Source organism: Ambystoma mexicanum, chromosome 3q (genome assembly GCF_040938575.1).
Source record: "Ambystoma mexicanum isolate Mex_15411 chromosome 3q, UKY_AmexF1_1, whole genome shotgun sequence".
Lineage (NCBI taxonomy): Eukaryota > Metazoa > Chordata > Amphibia > Caudata > Ambystomatidae > Ambystoma > Ambystoma mexicanum.
The window spans coordinates 408252408-408258407 of NC_090926.1; positions in this window are offsets into that span (position 1 = coordinate 408252408).

Here is a 6000-nt window from a genome sequence, read left to right on the forward strand (position 1 = left end):
GGGCGTGGTCGTTTCCCGAATCAGGCTCTACGTGGCTTTCATCAGCAACTCCTACCACCTTCTTGGGTGGTTTTGTAGGGCAATCCCGTAGAAAATGTCCTGAGGTTCCACAGTACAGACACAACTGCATCTGTCGTCTTCTTTCTCTTTCCTTTTGAGTTAAGGGTCCTTTAACCACCCCCCGATCTGCATAGGTTCAGATGCATCTGTTCCTTTGGGGGCAACGTTGGGTTTAACCAATACCCGGTTCTCGAACTCAGCTCGATCAGTCTTTAGCGTTCTGAAGTCGGTGGTCTAGCGGGACCACTAAGTCTATAAATTCTGTGCAATCCTGATGTGGGTTCACAACTTGAGCCAAGACATCTTTGAGTTCTCTCCGAAGTCCACGATGAAACAATGTAATTCGTTTTTCCTCCGGCCACCCGGCTTCTACCACCAACCTATTGAAGGTTGCAATATAGATTAGCAGATCCTGGTTACCTTGTCGTAAGGATAAAAGTTTGTTGTCCAGGGCTTGACCCTGTGAGTGTCTGGCGAATAGTTTTTCCATGCTCCTTTGAAAACCCTGAAAATACCGGAGAAGAGGATCATCCTGGTTGACTAATGGAATGGACCAATCCGCTGCGCTGCCACTAAGATATGACAATACAAAGGTTACTTTGGCTTGGTCATTTGGAAAGGCTCCCGGTCTGCATAAAAAGTGCAAGTGGCATTGGTTCATAAACACGGCAAACCTTTTGGGGTCCCCAGCAAAGCGTTTGGGTGGAGCTAACGGAATATTTCTTGGTAAAACCACTTGCACAGGATTGCTTGATGAAACGGGGGTTGGGTTTCCCCCATATCCAGGTAGGGGCGTTTGCCCAGCTTGGTTTTGCAGTAGTTGCCTAGCCAGATCATCCGTGCGCTCCTTTGAGACAATCAGTTCTCTCCTGAGGGCATTAGTCTCTTGGCGAGCGGCATGTACTTCCGCCCTAAATTCCCCTAATTGGGCCAGTTAGTCGGTTTCCGAGGTTTCCATAACACCCGGGTGGGTATTTGTAGAGAGGCTTCACGTTCTGTTACGCTTACCTGGATCCCACAGGGGTGTCGATCGGACCCGGACAGCTGCGGTCTCCTTTAATGTGATGGGTAGTGCAGAGATGACTGTCTGGACTGGCCTGCCTAGTCTTGTCTGCTGGACCCGAAGAAGTATTTTCCTGCAGGTGGAGACAGGGATTAACCACCTGTGGGTTTTAGTGATGGCCTCCCAACTGTTCTCGCTCTCCCCCACTAATCACCTCCGATATCCCCTTAGTAACCTCACCTTATGTTCATAAAAGATGAGCTCTTCATCCTGCGTGTCTTGCAGGGGCGCGTAGATACCAGTTACTTCACTGGTTTGAAGGCGTTGGGAGAGTTCCAGTAAGTATTGACTCTGATGTCCCTGGCGGGATTGGTAAGTATCAAGTTCAAAGAGTTCAATGTGCCCGATGTTCACTCTTGTCCCCTTCCTTCCTTAAGTTGCAACTGAGTTCGTGAGAAGAAGGTCTCGTAGCTGCTGCTGGCGTTCAGGTTAGAGTCTGTGTTACCCAACGCTGTCCGGTAACTATTGCATGCGTTAAAGTGTTGTTTTTCTCCCTCTTTACAGATGCGGCATATGAAAATGTGGAGAGTTATGGAATAATACCGCTGGTGGTAAATCAGGTAAGTCTATGGGGGTAAGAGGTTGTATTTGTTGATTCCCTTGGCTCACCTTGTTTTTTCTTGTGTCCCCTAGGTGCCGGATTACGGCGAAGAAATGATGGAGACAGTGCCGGATCGAAAGATGCTGTGAGAACTGGTGAGTATGGCGCCGTGCTGGAGCTGGCGAAGCGACGCGTGCAGGACTGATGAACTTTCCAGGTCCGGAGATGAAATGGTTCCGGAATTAGGTGAGGAATTTGAAATAAGTTTGTTTTCTAACCTTGTCCTTTTCTTCTTCTTTATTCTAGGAGCTCCGGATTCGAGGCGGGCGTGGCAGAAGACTGGATGCTGGCTGCAGGCACGTGGGCGTGGCAGAAGACTGGATGCTGGCTGCAGGCACGGTGAGCGTCACGCTGCTGGATGCAAAATAACGCGAAGCATGTGCTGCTGTTCGGGTGTGGTTTAAATAGCCTCCAAATTAGTTCCAGGTAAGAAGTTCCCTAGAGCCACGCCCGAGTAAAAAATAGTCCCTGTAACAAAATAGTCCCATCCAGGCCTCATGTAGGCTTGGACACTTTTGCAGCATGGTCTGCATCAGGTAAGTAAAGTCTATGAGCCTGGCGCATATGGCGCCAGGACTGATTTCTATGATGAGCCTGGTGCCTAAGGCGCCAGGACTGAACACAGACAGCCCCTAGCCGGGGCTGCTGAGGTTTAAACAAATGTCTGGATGCCTGCTCCCGGAGCTGAGGGTCTTGGTCCTGATGCCTGGGGGTAGGCATCATGACACTTTCCTCTTCCTTTCCCTCTACCTCTCCCAAGCCCCCTTTGGCCACCTCTCCCTCACCTCTTCCTCTCTCCTCCTTCTCTCTGACAAAACCTGATGATGTTTCTAGACAAGTCCAATCTATGAAAGTGTCATCCAAACAGGTGCTCCCCGGCTCTTCCAGAACCATCAAGGACCACATTGCCACCCTCACTCAGCCTTGGCCGACTTCTGCAAACAGTCTTTCACCACTGGATCCTTCCCCTCTCTGCTCAAGCACTCCCTTATGAACCCACTCCTGAAAAAGCATTCTGCCGATCCTACCTGTCCAGCAAACTATCACCCGATCTCTATCACTCCTTTGCTCGGCAAACTCCTGGAAAAGCTGGCCATCTCCCAGTTTACTCTGCACACCAAATCTGTTGGTTATCTCCAAAAGCCGCCATAGCTACAAAAGGAGATGAATGGAATGAATTGGAGGCTCTATGGAAAAAACTCATCAGAACTGAACTACACAGGGCCATCATGACAGAATATTTGCGGGCAGATATTGCACCGAATGGCTTGATTATTAGAATTGAACCCTGAATCTTCCTGGAGGAGTTATAATTCAGGAAGTACTAGAGCTTTATAGCTAACAAGTGCACAAGGGATTGGATCATTCTAATAATCAATACCGCCAAAACCGTCTCAGAAAGAATCGTGAATGAAATCATAGCAAAACAGGATGCATTGGCAAGCAAAATGATTGTAGGGGACTACCTTAAAAATATGGCAGCATTAGATGCGACAATTTAAAGAACTTAACTTGAATTAAGCTGAAGAAAGACATTACAGCATTCTCGCACGAGAAAAAATACCCTTACACAACCAACGATTATTATGAGGAACTGGAAAAAAGTGTCAATGTGCCCTGCAATATTGGCTCCGCAAGAGGAAGACAATATCAACAAAGAAACAGACCAAGACCAGGCAATTGGAACTTCTCCAGCGGTAGCTCAGACGAAGGCTCAGAAAGAACCAACAAAACCCTCTGCTTTGAAGACCAGGAACAGAACAGAGGTGGGAAGACCCGGGGTTTTCAGGCCCCAAGAGTCCGTGGAAGACCAAGAGCATGGTGGCAGGAACAGTCATCCAGGGTCACCAGGAATCGAGAGAGAGGGTGGTACAAACAGAACATTCCTCAAGAATAGGAGATCGTCCTGAGAAAGTTGGGAAAACATCTTTGGTTGTGAATCTCTCAGAGTTTGCCCTATTACAAGATATTGGATGAGACACATCCCGACCATGTAACATTACTCCGGCCTCCACATTTAGTGAAAAATTAAACAGGCCAGTATATAGCCCGTCTCTAGGAACCACAACTCCAAAGATTTCCATGGAGTCACTGTAACCGATAGATCCAAATCACTGGTGTTGAGGAACTACAAATAATGGTGTTTCCACATTCTTCGCCACATAACACGACCTTGAAATACTTTGGCTCTCGAACCACAATTGGTGCCTGCAAGCTACCGCGGAAAAACCAACAAGTGTGCCTCATTGAAGGCACCACAACTCTCATGATTCCCTAGGAGACATATTAGTTTCCAGAAGACCTAAACCGTTTTCAAATTAAGCGGTGACAATTGAAACAAAGTGGCATTATTACACCCCACCCAGTTTCTCTTTGGCCCTACACAATGATTAGGGCACACCGTAGTCCGAAATAGTGAAGATCCGGTGAACATATGCAGCACGGAGCAAGAACCAAGTCTCGTTGTAGGTACTACAACTCCCAGGATCCCTTAGGAGGTACAGTAGTTATAATTACAACATTTACAAACTAGCAGTGATAATGTACGAAAGGTGGCACTTTCATCTCGTTTGCCACACACAGCGATTAGGGAACACAGCAGCTCCAAATAAGTAAAAACATGGGAATATATACATCACGGAGCGATAGGGTTACGTGACCGCATTATTTTCATGCAAATATGGTTAGTAAACAACCTGGCGGCCGCGACCAACACTGAAACCACAGAAGGAAGTACGAGGAACAGCGTCTGAAAGAAAGGTAAGACGATCAAGCGTGACGCCTCGCAAAGTACTTATATAGTCCTGACACCATGGCTGTAGTGACAAAGGGGATAAAAAATTAGATTTAACCCAAGCAGGCGGGGGGAATGGAAGACTATGCACTACATCAGGTGCGAGAGATGTGAGAACATTGTACCCCATATTGGAACACAGTATGGCTGTATATTACACATGCATAGACACTTTACTGCAACAACAAGGGAATTTATGAAATAAGCTAGATCCATGTTGACAGCCCAGCCTGAATCCAGAGAATTGACAAATTAGGGCTTCTCTTGTAGAATACCCAGGGATCCAAGCTCGTAGAAGACTGGAACATTCCGCCCCACAAGCGCGGACTACAAAGAAAACCCTTACAAGCAACAGCTAATGTAGGTTTCCCTATTACCTTTGAGCCATGACTAAAGATACATTGAACTAAGGATAGGGACTATGAGAGTAATGCATAATCAATCTATCCCTAGATACCTTTCAAGAGCGAATGACGCAATTGCAGCAAAAGGCATAGAGGATACATCGGATCAGGACCCAGCAACTACAAGAAGCCCATGACAGATGAACAAATAGGGAGTCACAGGTCAATACAGGTAAGGGGGAAATAACCAAGACGCATGTGGACTCCCATCCTCCTTTAATCCCTGTACTGATTACAAGCTAACAGTAGCACTCAAAGACTGATGATGCCCCATCTGTCCATTTTTTAACCCCATAGGGCCCGGGAATCAACCCAGCACACCCGTTGGAAACCCGAAGATATCCTTGAAGCACCCATGAAGTGGAGACCTGAAAAGAAATTATACATTTCACGCAGAATGCAGTACTAGCATTACTTGTCCTGAAGAAAGCGGCCAATGATTAGAACCGCTGAAACCGGTTGACTATTATAAGAAGTTCTGGGGCTGATGACCCAAACTCCGATACCCACCATACTTTGATGGAAGGGTTCGATTTAGAAATCATCATTTTTATCCAATCTAATAGAAAAATAGATCGACTGTTAGAGGTATACTTATTTTAACCAGTATCCGACCAATAGGTCGAATAACCAGTAATAATAAGACACACATATTGGAGGCGGTAAGATTAAAGATGAGAACCGACCACCAATAAATGTGCACTTGATCTTTTAGGCACAGGAAAGTAGTGAGTGAGGAAAGGGTGAGGACCTCTACACCTTGTTTGTAGGCATCACATCAGCAAACACTAGGCCTCGTTGGACGACGTAGAAGGTACAATGAACACAGGGCGAAATAGTTACCAATAGGGACTTAGACTTAGGAATAACTTTTTAACAATAATTCTTCTGTCTATATTGTGTTACGATTGTCTCCATGACCGTCAGTCTGGCTTCAGAGAAACCAGAGGCACGGAAACTGCTCTCCTGAAGACCTGTGATGATCTGCTCACTAATTTTGACTCTAGTTCTCCCTCTGTCCTCATCCTCCTTGACCTTTCCTCTGCTTTTGACATGGTCAATGACGCCACCCTGATCA